General features: G+C 45.1%; 1 protein-coding gene across 8 annotated transcripts in view; it reads right to left on the bottom strand.

The window, feature by feature from the left end:
- The window catches only part of APBA1 (amyloid beta precursor protein binding family A member 1), a 208,905-nt gene extending 193,782 nt beyond the window's left edge, over positions 1–15,123 (bottom strand). For 5 of the 8 annotated variants that reach the window (XR_009251847.1, XR_009251848.1, XM_058695747.1 and 2 more), the window contains exon 1: positions 14,890–15,116. The gene's annotated coding sequence lies outside the window, so the exon portion shown is untranslated. Of the gene's footprint in view, positions 1–14,384; positions 14,531–14,889 lie in introns of those variants that run through there. The other 3 variants (XM_058695743.1, XM_058695745.1, XM_058695744.1) reach the window with 3 other exon arrangements.
- Positions 15,124–15,205: the final 82 nt, after the last annotated feature.

Here is a 15,205-nt window from a genome sequence, read left to right as displayed (position 1 = left end):
GTGCTGGTTGATATTGACTGGGGAGGGGTGAGAGGCAGCCTGGGGGTGGGGGCGGAAGGCAGGAAGGGCAGGAAACGTTCTGTGTCTTGATGGCTTTTCAAATATGTGAAAATCAAACATACTACACTTGAGATTTCTGTTCTTCACTTCTGTTCAAGTAATACTGCAACTTTTAAAAATCAAAAATCAGGTAGGAGTTTGGAATTTTAATTATCACACAGGACTGTATCATGTGATTAATAGACTGGATTTAACTTTTCACCACTTAAGAGTAATTGGGAGATCTAAGGGACCTGCCTGAGATTTTCTTCCACTAAAGAAGAAATGATAGGTCTGCTAGGTGGAGAGGAAGGAGTCACGCAAGAAAAACTGGAGAGACGGTTGCTCTCTCTCCACGGTACTGAGCCCTGCCTGTCAGTAAACCTGTTAAACACAGAGAGCAGTTGCTTTAATTCAAGATGCCCTGAACAAGATGGTGTTTTTGGAGACTGCCAAAGTTATTTACTTAGGTTTCTGTTAACTACTGAATTGCCAAGATGAACTCTGATGTGATAACACGGGAAGCACGGTTGAGGCTGACATCAACAGTTTACTGACCTGTGTCTAGGTTACTTTCCAAAAAACGTTGCAGAAGACAGACATCCCCAAGCTGAGCCCAAAGATATCAACAGTAACGACTGGCTCACATCATCCAGCTAATGGCTATAACAGATTATAAGTACGGCTTTTAGCTAATATAGCACTTTGCTAGATAATACTTAGACTGGCTAATTCCTAACGATCAGCCTATTTCCAAGAAGTTGCAGTTCTGTAAATGTTGAAGTGTGGGTGTGCCCTTACTTCATTCAAAGATTCTACTTTAGCTTTTGTCTTGAGTGGCTTCTGCTTAAAGGTGGCAGTGTGACCACATATATTTTTATTCTTTTCCTCTCGGGACCCCACTTATATAAGTACAAAGGCATAGATGAGGTATAAATCCATAAAGAGAATGAAAGCAAGAAGATCCACAAACAAGAGATTTCAACATATTTCTCTGGAATTGACTGGATTGTAGTATCCTAGCAAAAGATGGAGGTAGAGAAGACTCTGGAGACAGGAGATTCACTGTAACAGACAGTTAGATCCCAGACCTCTGCTACATGCCACACACATGTGACCAGAAGCCACCCGCTGGCATTTGGAGATTCCTTCTTCTCAGCGTCTGCTCAAGGGAGCCCAACCTAAGACCTCCACAAACCCTACCAATTGGTACAGACCTCTGACCAGCTTCAGTGTCACAGCCTGCACATGGATGGACAATCAATGATAACCAGACGTTTGCTAGACACGTCCCACATGGGGGGGGGGGGAGCCATCCACTTGTTCACAAGCCCGCTGTAATGGCCCAAGTGGAAGAAAGAAAGAAGGGCAGGTGGGTAAGACAGGGAGGAATCACACTTAGAAAGAAGGTAAGGTTCGCCGTGCAGATAACATAACGAACCAAACTGTCATCCTCTGCCTTCATAAACAGTCTCTTGACTTCATCAAGGGGAGCCTCCTTCTACTCAAGAAACTGGAGACAGATGGGTAATTACCTCCCCACCACCTTGCTTCACCCCTCTGCCTCCACCCACTAAGGGTCATTTTGAAAAAGGTCTTCGCGTTACCAGTAAGTAGTATGTTGTATCTCACCCGGAGCAGCTCGGACATAATAGGGAATGAAACCCTGAGCCCCTCAGCCTATCTGCTTCCCCAGACAAGCTTCAAATACTTCACGTGACTTCTAACACCAGCTTCACCTTCTGTCTTAGAGGCCAGACAGCATCTACCAGAGTTGTAACGGTCTGTGCCAGGCTGAAAGCATACATCATGATTTATTTCACACCAGCCGTGGATCTTTTCCCCAGGTTACAGAAAATTAATATATTTGGGCACACTAAAACAGTGCTTATTTGAAAGCTGGCCTAACTGCTCCTTTCCTTAACAAATTTTACTAAAGGGCACATTCTATTAATAATTTTGGTTCCAATTGTCTAGCTTGTTCCTTTCTTCTTACCCCTTAAACACACACACACATAGAGTTTCCTCATGATAGAGCACAGAGCAACATATTCATCAAAGAATATCTGGAAAACTAGCGAACGTGTTGTTCGTATAACATGCTGTCATAATTCCACCATCCAGTTTCTGTCCACCTCATTTGAGAGGAAAAATTTTAATGTACACATTTCCTAATCATTCCACTCTCAGGCCTATACTTATCGAGAAATAAAACGGGAGGCGCTTGGCTGGCTCAGTCGGTGAAGCATCTGACTTCAGCTCAGGTCATGATCTCACGGCTCATGGGTTGGAGCCCCATGTCAGGCTCTGTGCTGACAGCTCAGAGCCTGGAGCCTGCTTGGGATTCTGTGTCTCCCTCTCTCTCTGCCCCTCCCCCATTTACACTTTCTCTCTCTCTCTCAAAAAATGAATAAACATTTAAAAAAGAAAGAAAGAAATTGGGAGCTGTGTTCAAGGCTTTGCTGTTCAGAGATGTGCAGGATTCCTTGATACACAATAGGGCAACACAGACGAAAAAATAAAGTACATTCTACCAGGTTCTCTTTGTTCATAGCCAAAGGCACAGAGTTCTGCCCCCCTCCCCCACCCCCGAGTTAAATTTTTGAGAACATGCAGCAAAAGGCAGGGCTTCTGACAGCTGAGGCACAGAAGCCTTCAGTCTCGAGAGCTCAGGGTAGTGACAGAAAGCCCCAGGGACTAAAGCTAAATGTTTGGCCATTCTGGTTATTCTCCAATAAGCCCTTTTGATGCTGAAAGGCTGATTTTGTATTGACTGTTTGTTTTCCCCTTCTTTCTTCCCTGACATTCTTTTCCTTTTATGGTTAATAACAGGGGCCGGGGGGGGGGGGGGGGGAGAGAAAACTCCTAGGCATGAAGTTTAAAGCCCTTAAATTTAATTACAGAAGTTGACTCAGTCATTCCCCAAAGTTTGCTAGAGAATAGGTGGGATTTCTTTAAAAAGATGGGAAAAATAAGATACACAGAAAAGCAACAGATTTTCTCATCCCCACTGATTCAACAAACATGTACTCCGCATATACTCTATATGTGTACGTATGTGCATGCTGTCCATATGCTATTATCCTTCCCAGTGCTAAAGGAGGTGAAAAAAAAAAATGTAGGTGGGCGGATGTACATTTTGGAAGGACAGGAGAGAGAAGGAAGAAAGTGGGCACGCGTTTCTGTGGTCCAAAGGGAACTGTGGTTGCTTGCTAACAAGCAGAACAACGTGTTGTAAGCATTTATGTCAGGAGTCAGGGAGCTAAGTTCCATGGGACAAGTCTGGCCCACTGCCTGTTTCTGTCCTGCCTGGGAGATGGGAGAAGCTTTTACATTTTTAGAAGGTTGAAAAAAAATGAAGAAAGGAATCAAAATTTTGTGACATGTGTAAGTGATACAAAATTCAGATTTTGGCAAACATGAATAAAGTTTTATTGGAATACAGCCACATTCGTTGGTTTACATATTGTCTATGTATTGTCTATGGCTGCTTTTGCACTAAAACTGTGACAGAGACCCGTATGGCCCACAGGACCTATTTACTGTCTGGCCCTACACTGAAAATGTTTGCCAACCCCTTGGTTAGAGGAGGGAGATGTCACTTCTGCCCAAGGTCATTAAGAAGGAAGTGACACGTCTATCTCACTTTTCTATAGCCCTTTATATCTTATTTGACCCTCCCAGCAGCTCTGTATAAGAGGTAGGAAAGGCAGGTTTCATCATCCTCCCTTTTACAGCTGGGGAAACTGAGGTTCGCTCGGCCCAATCTAGAGACTTGTTCAATATTGGCAGCTGATTGATGGCAATCATATGATGGCATCATATGATTGTGTCTGAACCTTTCCACCCCATGGTGCTGAGATTGGAAAGACAACACACACACAGACACACACACACACACACACACACACGTGGGACAAGGGCATCATAAAGAAGGGAGGCCAGCTGGGTGAGTGGGGTGAGGGGCTACCTCAGGGCCCCAGGGCAAAGGAGACTGGCACCAGGAACTGTCTGGGCCCACGAGTCAGCAAACTAAGTTCCAGGGGACAAGCCCACTGCCTGTTTATGTCCTGCCTGGGTGTTGGGAATGATTTTACATTTTTGGATGGTTGGGGGGAAAAAAAATCAAGAAAGGAATCAAAATTTTGTGACATGTTAAAGAGATACGAAATTCAAATTTCAGTCTCCATAAATAAAGTTTTATTGGAACGCAGCCCTGCTCATTGGTTTACACACTGTTGTAGTGCAAAAGCAGCCTGAGACGGTACGTGTCCCTGGACCTGGGGTGAGTGCCCTCATCCGGTCTTGTAGTCACTGAGAGAACACCCGGGAGCCTCAGAATCCTGTCTGCTGCATAAACCCTGTCCTGATGAAGTTGAAGAGTAAATGAGACTATTAGGAGAAGCAAATGAGTTAACCGTGTATATACTCAGCACAACGCCTGGCACTTTGCAGTTGTGATGTTACCTTGTTTCATTCACTGCTTGGGGAAGGTGCTGAGCATTTATTTTTTTTAATGCTTTGTTTATATTTGAGAGAGACACAGAGCATGAGTGGGGAAGGGGCAGAGAAAGATGTAGACAGAATCGGAAGCAGGCTCCAGGCTCCGAGCCGTCAGCACAGAGCCCAATGTGGGGCTCGAACTCACAAACTGTGAGATCATGTCTTGAGCTGAAGTCGGATTCTTAACCGACTGAGCCACCCAGGTGCCCCTGGGTGCTGGGCACTTTACAACAGGGATTGACAGGGGTGCCTGGGTGGCTCAGTTGGTTAAACATCCGACTTCAGCTCAGGTCATGATCTCACGGCTCATGAGTTCGAGCCCCGCGACAGCTCAGAGTCTGGAGCCTGCCAGACTCTGTGTCTCCCTCTCTCTCTGCCCCTCTCCTGCTCTCTCTCTCTCCCAAAAATAAACATTAAAAAACAAATAAATAAAGCAGTAATTAATATGTACTTATATTAGATAACTAGAGAGCCATAAAGGATGAATTCATACCTGAACATAAAAGATCAGGTTAGACGTTCGTGCTCCCTAACACTATGGAAACATTCCATCTGTGGAACAATTTCTAGCTCCTTTAGGACAAAATTCCCCTAGGCATTAGCTCAGGGGGAAAAAAATTCGTGTACTTTCAAGTTATTTGGAAGAGAATTGGGTGTAAAAACTATTTTCACATCAGGGAAGAAATATATTAGGTTGCAATTGAGAATTAAGTAATTGAACTCCCGGGGCTTGGTGGCCACAGCTTGGGAAAGAGGCAGGAAGGCAGAAGGGGAGGAAAGAATTGTAAGGAGAGATTAGGCAGGCCAGTGAGTAATCAGTCCAACGGTGAGGTCAGGGCCCAGCGCCTAGGCGTGGTGTGCACAGCCCAGGAAAGCCACTAAGATTTGATTCTGCTTTCCATTTTCCACACTAATAATTTCTTCTTTCAGAAATAAGACATTGACTGAAAAATAAAGTTTCCTCTTAGGACTACTGTGACATTGTACGTGCACACCGCCCGATGTCTAGGTATGCTGATGATCTGAAAGAAATAAACCCTAAACTTCTGACACAGAATCATTTCACACCATAAGAAAAAGAAGCACTCTTTTTGATGGATGTAATACAACAGAACAGTGTTTTTTGAACTACATGTCAGAACCCATTAGTGCTGAAATCATTTTAATGGGTTGCCAACCATATGGACTAGAACAGAACAAAACAGAAAATATCAGAGTGTACCATACATAATAAAGGACAAGCACTGTTGAGTGAAACCTCTGTGTTTCAGTGATAAGTGTGTGCGTGTGTGTGTGTGTACATGTGTGTTTACATTTAGTCATCTGTATTGCCAGGCTATGATGTAAATTGTATTCTCAGTAGGGATCATGGTCCAAAAAATTTTAAAGCCACCGAAGAAGAGTGTGATCACTTCAGGGAAGTCCGGTATAAGAATCCTAATTCACTGAACAGTCATGTTAAGGGCTAATTATTCCTGATGAGTGGGAACGTTTTCAATGTCAAACTCTTCCTCTGCATTTAAAACATACTACAATTGACAGGAGGAAAAAGTATGCATAACTTGTCAAGTATACCTGGTCTTTAAAATAAGGTGTATCTGACAATGAATACAGAATTGATTTCAAGATACAGGATGTATTAGAAATCAGAAACATGAATGATTACGTTATTTAGAATGATAACTAACCAACTCCTTTATGAAATAAATGGGGACTGTATGTTTTACACGAGTTGATTTACCAGGGAGCAGAAGAGAAAGGGGCTGGAGAGGAAACTTAGTGGACAGTGATGGTATTACTACCACCCAAAAATTAGATTTTGGAAAAAGATTTAGTTTGACTCCATAGAAAGCTCCACGTTATGAGGCATTCTCTCAATTACTTTCTTCTGAACACCCGAAAGCAAAGAGCCCATTATCTCCAAGATAACAAGAGCTGAAATCAAGCAATTCATTAATGCTGGTTGTGACTACAGATGATTTTAAAGGGAGAAACCATGTCAAAAACATTTTTCCCAGTAAGCCTGAAGATTTCATGAAAAGGAGGGGTAGGCAGATTACTTGAAAAAAAAATCTGGGGAAGAGAGCCTGAAATGATCACCATTGATATTACACAGGAATGTGTATGGAGGTCACATGATTGAAAAAGGATGGATAAATGAATGAATGAATACATGCATACATGCACGAAGGAGGCCACACTTTTAATACCAATTTAAGTAAATATTTCTTCACAGCTTCCTGTATTGGATGTCCTTATCCAAATAATTCAGACGTGCTGGGTTGTGAGATTGTGAATATACACCTATAGGAACAACTGTTCTTATGTAAATGGGCACACAGGGCTTGGGATATAGTTTGTAGTGGCAGCATCATACAAGCATTTAGGAAGTACTATAGTTTGGGGCACCGGGGTGGCTTCGTCGGTTAAGTATCTGACTTTGGCTCAGGTCATGATCTCGTTTGTGAGTCTGAGCCCTGTGGGGTTCTGTGCTGATAGCTCGGAGCCTGCAATCTGCTTCAGATTCTGTATCTCCCTCTCTCTCTGCCCCTACCTTGCTCACACTCTGTCTCTCTCTAAGATAAATAAACATTAAAATAAAAAAAAGAACTACTGTATTTCAAACAAGTTAGAAATTAACACATCAAACGTGGCCTAATGACGAAAAAGACTCTGAAGTCAAAGGAGCCGGTGAAACAGTGGAATAAATAATATCATACAGTGTGAGAATAGAAGGATGTCATATTTTTGAAATTGCTAATTTTTACACAATACGATTTTAACTATAAGTAAGTAAGTTAAAAATTGAATACAAGTATACATTTCACCCTTTATCTGTATCCCTAAAATGTGCTTTTTTCAAGTTGATGTAAAGTCTTTTTAAAAACCATCTCATGGGACAACTGGGGACCACCTTATCATCAAGGGTACCTTATACGTGGGCATATATGGTGACCTGCATCCCACATAACCGAGGCTCCTCGCGGTCCGCACGTGAGTGAACCAGATTGCAGGTAGCTATTGCAATGCATTAAAATCCCTAAATTAAAACACCAATAACTGCTATCAGACTGATTCTTATCTGTTACAAGATTCTTTACGCTCTGTCTGTTCCATGCCAAATGAAGCCCTGCTTCACGTCTCCTCAGCCCCCTTCTCAGCTCTGCGGGACACTTCCCATGCACACTGACAAATCCCCACCTCCAGCCCGCTCTGCCTTCTGCTTATCCACCCCAGGGCTTTCTCTGGTGCCTCCCAGGCTTGCTCAGGCCATTACTGGCACTCCTAAAGTTCTGGGGATTCGGCATATCTAGTATCACATGATGGATGAACATCCTGGTTTCCCCACCACTTGCTGGACAACGATAAGGTGCATTCTATGCTATCCCAGCAGAACCGAGCCTCCATTGCCCACAATGGTAATCTGCTCATCAGCCCACCTCTTACTGGCTTTCTTTTCTTCCCAGTCTCATTTTCTCCACCCTCTCACTCATGCTTCTTGGGATCACCTCCCCACTAAAACTACCTGCACCCAAGCCCCTGTCTCAGGCCCCGCATGCATAAGCTACTTGAGTGTCATGTGGTGATTTTGTGTCCTCTAAACCAGCTGTCTGCACAAGTCAAGGTGGATGAGCTTTACCCTCATTCTTTCCACCTGGATTACTTACATCTTTGGAAATGTCTCATCTATTCCTTTCCCTAAGTACTTGATGATCCCTCACTGATGCAGAGAGTATTTCTGGGGGCTGTAGGGTATGCCCAGATGGACAAAACATGGTTCCAGCCTCAAGGACTTGAGAATGGGACATGAAAGAGGAAGGAAGAAAAGCAAGCCTATAACTGAAGAGGGACTCAGACTGTGGAAGAGCCATGTGGCAGTTCCAGGAGAGGGACAACCTGGAGCTGACTAGAGCTTCATCACTACCCAGACGGAGCCAGTTTTCAAGTTTTCCAGCTTCAATGTTAGCTCAAGGACACCCATCTTTTTTTTTTAATTTTTAAATGTTTATTGTTGAGAGAGACAGAGACAGAATACGAGTGGGTTAGGGGCAGAGAGAGAGGGAGACAAAGACTCCGAAGCAAGCTTCAGGCTCCGAGCCATCAGCACAGAGCCCAATGCAGGGCTCGAACTCACGAGCTGTGAGATCATGGGGACTCACATGAAGTGAGCTGTGAGATCATGGGGACTCACATGGGGACTCACTGAAGTCGGACGCTCAACCGACTGAGCCACCCAGGTGCCCCAACCCGTCTTTTGATAAACCCAGCACTGACTCACACACAGGTCAGCCCAAACATGGCACCTGCTGGTACAGCCTTATGGGAGACTGACTGAAAGGCAAAGCAACGCACTGCCTTACAAGTCTCTTAAGGATCCCCAAGCGACTGCTCCACCTATGAGGTACGATATGACAAAGCCTGGTGAAGCAAGGAAACCCATGAGGCCTCCCTGCTGTTGCTTGATCATGCCAAGCATGTCTGGCTTAGGCCTTTAGCTCCTGACATGCTCTCTGCTTACAAGGTCCTTCCCCCTAATAGCTGTATGGCTCATTCCTCTACTCATTAAACTCTCTGCTCAGGGCCTTCCCTTAACACTCTCTATAAAATAACAGCACCCTCAACATCGTCACGCTCTAGTGTCTTCCCTACTTTATTCTTTATGGCACTTACCATCCCCTGACATATTATATATATTAGCTTATTTATTTTTTAATCTCCCCCCCCACTAAAAGGTCAGCGATAGCAGCAACTTTTCCCCCTCACTGTACCCCTTGAATCTAGAATAGTTGTCTGGTCTAGAGGAGGGGTTCAAGGAATGTTTGTTGAAGAAATGAATAGATTCTTTCATCATTAGAACGCCCCAATCATCACTCAACCACAGATGAAGTGCTATAAAATCATCCAGAATCACGACAGCCCCAAAACTCAAAAGCCTAAAGGATACACAATTATTTTGTGAAACGAAATTTTTTATAAAGCTTCAACATATGTAGCAGGTATGAATAAATAAAACTTCTTTAATTCTATCATAAACTTGTATGGGCCATGGAATGTAACTCATTCAATGTCTGTAGTGTAAATCAGAAAGAAATCCCAGTATTTTAGATCTTAGATACTATCCCTAGCTTACTAAAAAAATAAATTTATTCATGTATTCATGTGACAAATATTTATTGACTGCTTATGATGAGTATGGTGTTGAGTGAGGTGCTATATTTGATTTTCCTTTTGAAAAATCAACTTCACGCTCCCCGGTAAAGCCATATCCTGCTGTTACAGATAGAGAAAGCCCATCTTTTTAAAAACACTTGCGTTTTTCCCCCCCATTCTTTTACTATATGTTTTATTGATTTAAGTCAGCAATCCCTCAGGGAGAATAGTCACAGGAAATACTTCGGGTGGAGTATTTTTTTTAATTAGCTAATTTTACAGGTAGCCATTTTTCGCTCTTCATTGAGTTTAAGGGAAACGGGATTTAACACTGTATTTGACAACATTAAATGCCCACAATTACAAAAATCACATAAGTAGTTGTCCAACTCTGCTTACATAGGGCTAATTGGCTAAGTTCACACTCCCCCAGTGCAGTGGTCCGCATAGTTGGGGGGAAATCTTTTACTCGCCCCTAACTGACTCACTGCTACATTTCCACAAGGCATATTCCAAGTTGTCATTTTGCCCATGGTCTCAACCTGCCCACCTCTGACTTTATTTAGGAGACTGTGGCCAAATTATTCTCTTTCCACCTCAAAGCTCCCATGCTTCTGTCTCAAGAGTCCTTCCTCTGCCCTCCTTCAGGATCCCCCCACCTTCCTGAAGATTCCATTCCATTAGTTAAGAGTCTCTCTTAGATTTTCAATGTCTCTTCTTTCCTACGGATTCTTTTTTCTCTGATGAGAAGGTAGGCCCATGCCTTCTTATGAGAAACACATTACTTTCTCTATAGTATGTCATTTCTCTGATGCATCAAACTCCCCTTCCCTCTCACCACCCAACTTCTTTCAAAGTAAGTCTGTCTTCACTGCTTTCCACATGCACCACACCCCTGACTCAAACCCCCACTTCCACCTGCCTCAGAGATAACTGAGGAAAGTGAAGAGTCCAATCCGTTGGCTTTTCCTTTGTTGTGCCCTTGGCCCTATGGGGTGCGCTATATGAATGATGTAGGAATGGCGATGGCTCCCTCACCTTTCCAGCTTCTGTGACACCATGTGACTTCCACCATATTGCTCCAGCTGTCCCTTGTTTAATATTGCTTCCATTCTCTTCTTTCTCTTCCCCCCACCCCTCAACATACAGACATCCCCCAAGGGTCCTACCCTTACCCTTTGTTTTGCTCCATTTTCTTCCCAGGCCATTCCTGAGACATCAAAATCACTCCTAAGTACAGGACTCACAAATCTCTCTTTGTAGCTTTGACTTCTCTCTGAGACACCTACACCTGTATTCTAGTCCCTTCATTTGGACAAATCTGTCATGGCCAAAATGAAAGCTCTTTTTTCTCCTCTTCCTCACCCTCCTCTGAACCTCCTCTCTGACAACAGCCCCATCACTGTCTCAGCTGAGCTCAATGATGACTTTTGACTTCCCTTGTCAGTATTTAGATTATTCCCACACCCCACCTGGAGCCCTTCTCTTCTTCTTCTTCCCACTGCCTCATTTCCTCTTACCCCTAATTTGACAAAGGACTCTATCTGGTCTCCGTGCAACCAGTCTTTTCTCATTGCATTATGTCCAGCACATTGCTACAAGGTTGTTGCCCTAAAGCACAGTTCTGACCCTGTTGACCCTCTCTCTCAGAAGCCTCCCATGGCTCCCTGGTACTTACTGACTGAAATCCACACACAGGTTGCTCCACAACCTTGAAAGCCTCTCTTTCTCACCTTCTCTCTCATTACATCCCTTGGCATTCACTGCACTTCAGCCAAAACACACGATTCTTTGGGCAAACACACACTTTTCTGTCACCAAGTCTCTGCTACTCACTCCTCCTCATACGTGCCCTTCCTTCCCTGCCAGCCCAGACACCGCCTGTATAAATCGCAGCTCAAATGTGATCTCTTCCATGTAATGTTCACTAATTCTTCCACTGCAAGTCATTGTTATACCTTGCGAACACCCACAGCATGGGAGGAATGCGGCTTTTTGGGTAATGTAGCCATTTTGCCCATTTTTTTAAGTCAGTGTTTATTGATTTTGAGAGAGACAGAGATCGTGCAAGTGGCAGAGGGGCAGAGAGAGAGGGAGAGAAAGAGAATCCCAAGCAGGCTCTGTGCTGCCAGTGCAAAGCCCGAAATGGGGTTCAAACTCACGAAACTGTGAGGTCATGACCTGAGACGAAACCAAAAGGCAGACACTTAACCGACTGGGCCACCCAGGTACCTCACCTTTGCCCCATTTTTATAGTAGTCAGTTATGTGCATGCCCTGTCTCTCCTTCCAGGCCATGAATTTCCTCTGGGCAGGAGCTAAGTCTCCCTATTCTTCACATCTGTGCCGCTCTGGACATCCCCCAAACTCTATTCAAAGGTACAAACAGCCTGAGATCAAGTAGGCAGTTAAGAAATATTTGTAAGTTAATGACTGTAACCCAAAGGGTTAACTTTGGCCTCTAGTCCTTGAAATTCTCTCCATTTTAGTAACAGTTACTTTTTCCTGGTAGGACACAGGCCCCATCTCCCCACGGTACCATAGTTTATTTCTTTTGGCCCCACAGGCCAATTTTCAAATGCCTTTTACTTCCAAGTTTTCTGAAAAACTAACTTCTTTAAGAGACCCAATAATGGAAAAGAAAAGCATTAATGGTACTTTAAGTGAAGAAAATGCATCCGTGCAGAACAAACAGCTTGCTGGGGGCTACAGCAAAAGGTAAGGCTGTTTACCAGACTGAATTATAGGATTCAAGCTGTATCATTAACCTTACCAGTCCAGTCTTTGGAAAAGCCAGCCACTGTATTTTTTTTTAATTATCACATTTATATTAGAAAGGAAATCACTAATTCCTGCCTGAGTCATCGATTGTGTTGTTGTATAATTCTTCTTCTTCTGAACAGTGTATTTACCTTGTCAATTTCTAACATTCTTAAACTTTCTTGTAAGACATTTACATCTCTGGATTTTACTTGAAAATATAAAGACAACTTAAAAACACACACGCACATACACACACACACAACCTCTTCGAATGCTTTTTAAATTCCATAAGTACTTTTCTCAGAAAGACATTGGCAGAACTGACATGGAGTAAAGAACTAAGATTCAAAATTCATTTTTATAAATCTATCCTTAAATCTTGGAGGAGATCCAACAACCTCACATTAAAATTTTAGAAGGCTTGACTGAAGGACATGGGGAAATGTAATGTCCACAGCTTCAAGAGCACCTGGTCTATATATCATCGTTAATTAAGACAAGATAAACAGGAAGAAAAACCTTATGAGCACAGCATTAGTTTTATTATTTTTGATGTAACAACAATATCATGCAACCTTTGCCAAAACAAAAATTTTTTAAAAAGGAAAAAAGAGAAAGAACCCTCTGATGCCAACGTGTTATATATTTACTTGGATAGCCATGCCTGCTAGAGGCTTTTCAAAGAGGACTGGGGCAGACAGTTTGGATTCTGACAGCAATGCAGTAGAATTTAAGGTGTCGTGATTTAAATATGTTCTCAGCAGGCTAATCTAGTCACACAACATTTTATAAAGAAGTCTCAAGATATTAAGTGTAGAGGTGCATTAATTCCTACAAATACCGCAGAAGAAATACAGGCACTGGGAGTCAAACTGCAGTGGACACACATATGAATATGCTATCTCCCTATCTCTACCCAAGCCCACATAAGCCTATCTTTATCACGCAGAGACAATTAAAGAGCTATACACTCTGGATGCAATTCTGCATCCTGGCTCCCACTGGGTGACTTATTGCCAGCGTGACATTTTTCAAATTCTCTATTAGCAGGCTACCTTGGCTAGGAAAGCAGACCTCACCAACCCAGGACCCCATTATCATGGGTCTTAGGAGATTTCAGTTCGTGAATGACATATGGCACCACCGAGCCATTGTGAAAGCTGGAAGAGTGGATGACACCAGCCGTAGAAATAAAGTGTCCCTTTTCCTTAGGAAAACGCCCTGCCTGTGTGACGCTGACCAAGGGGGGTACCAAACATTTCTCAGTATGATCTTTTTCTTCTTTTCAAACACTCCCCTGACCCCATCTTTCTATTCACACCTCCAGAGTTCATTCTACAAGAACCAACATAAAGATCACCGGTTCTCCAGCCTTAAGGTTTCCAGTGCTGAAATGTGAAAGGAGAAGGTCTAGTTGACATTCAAAGTTGTGGGGACGGAGAGATGAATGTGGCCATTAAAGACCCTTCTTCAGGTCAGACAAGAGATAAACAATAGAAACTGCAGAGTCAGGGCATCTGAGACCCTTACAGAACAGGGGCCGAGAAGAGAAGTATCACCGGATAGAAGCTCCCTTCCAAACCCCAGAAGGCTAGCAAGCCCAGAAGGGGTACCATTATCCTATTTCCCTGCCTGCCATGCGCCCTAAGCCCACATGCACACTTCCACATCCTCATGTCCAGAAGCCAGAGAAAGGGGAAGTGAGAATCCCTGCACGCCGCCCATCCACACACACGAGCAGAACACAGACCGTACTCAGAATTGCAGGGTCAAGATAACAAACACTGTCCCACAGTCAGCGGGTGACAGCGAGTCAGGGCACCGGCAGATCTCTGGGTTTGGAGCGCAGTTAGGGGAGCGCGGATGCAATCACACGAGTACACACACACACACACTCACACACATGGGATTTTACAAATCCGCACCTACCCGAGCGCCTCTCTCCACACTCACAGACCAAGTGCATCCTGCCTTCATCGTTGCCATCCCCACACTCTCCGGGAGAGTCGCGGCCGAGGGATGAGGGATCCTAGCGGGGATTCCTGGAAATGTCATTCTCCAACACCTTCGGTCCGCCACCCCCATCCCCTTGGCTGTACCTTTTACTCTCTCTCTCTCTCTCTCTCTCTCTCTCTCTCCTGCCTTGACTGTCATCAGGCACGCCCGCTGCCCCCAAAACCCCGCACCTCAGCGCGCACCGGACACCAGGCGTCCCTGCCTTCGGCGCCCCCTTCCCCCGCCCCGTTGGCTCCATGGCTAAAGGCATTGCCCCCTGGATGTCGCCGGCTGTCCCCGCTCATCCGCACTATTGTTCCATGCAGCCCCTCTCGCGCCCGGGGGCACCCTTCGGCGAGGACCGGGGCTCCGTCGGGGGCAGCATCGGCGCCGGGCAACCCCCCCCCCCCACTCACCCACCCCTCCCTGGCGGCGGTACCTTGCCTGACAGCTGGGTTCGCGGGCCCGCGGGAGCAGGCGGCGCTAATGACAGCGCCGGTGCCAAGCCCGGGAATAAAGCTCTGCTCCAGCCGCTCCTACCTCCAGAGCCACCATCTTCTCCCGCCGCCGCCGCCGCCGGGACCGCAGCCGCCCTCGCCCAGCTCCGGCTAGGGCTCGGCAGCCGCCGCTCGGGCCCCTCCGGTCCGCGGCCCCACCCCCTTCTGCCCGCCCGCCCGCCCGCCCCTCGTGACGCGCGCCGGGGCCGAGCCGGGCCGGCCTGCGCGGGAGGGCGCCCGGGGGAGCGCGCGCGCGCA

The sequence above is a fragment of the Neofelis nebulosa genome, chromosome 12 (genome assembly GCF_028018385.1).
Source record: "Neofelis nebulosa isolate mNeoNeb1 chromosome 12, mNeoNeb1.pri, whole genome shotgun sequence".
NCBI classification, from domain to species: domain Eukaryota; kingdom Metazoa; phylum Chordata; class Mammalia; order Carnivora; family Felidae; genus Neofelis; species Neofelis nebulosa.
This window is presented reverse-complemented; position numbering and strand designations above follow the sequence as displayed.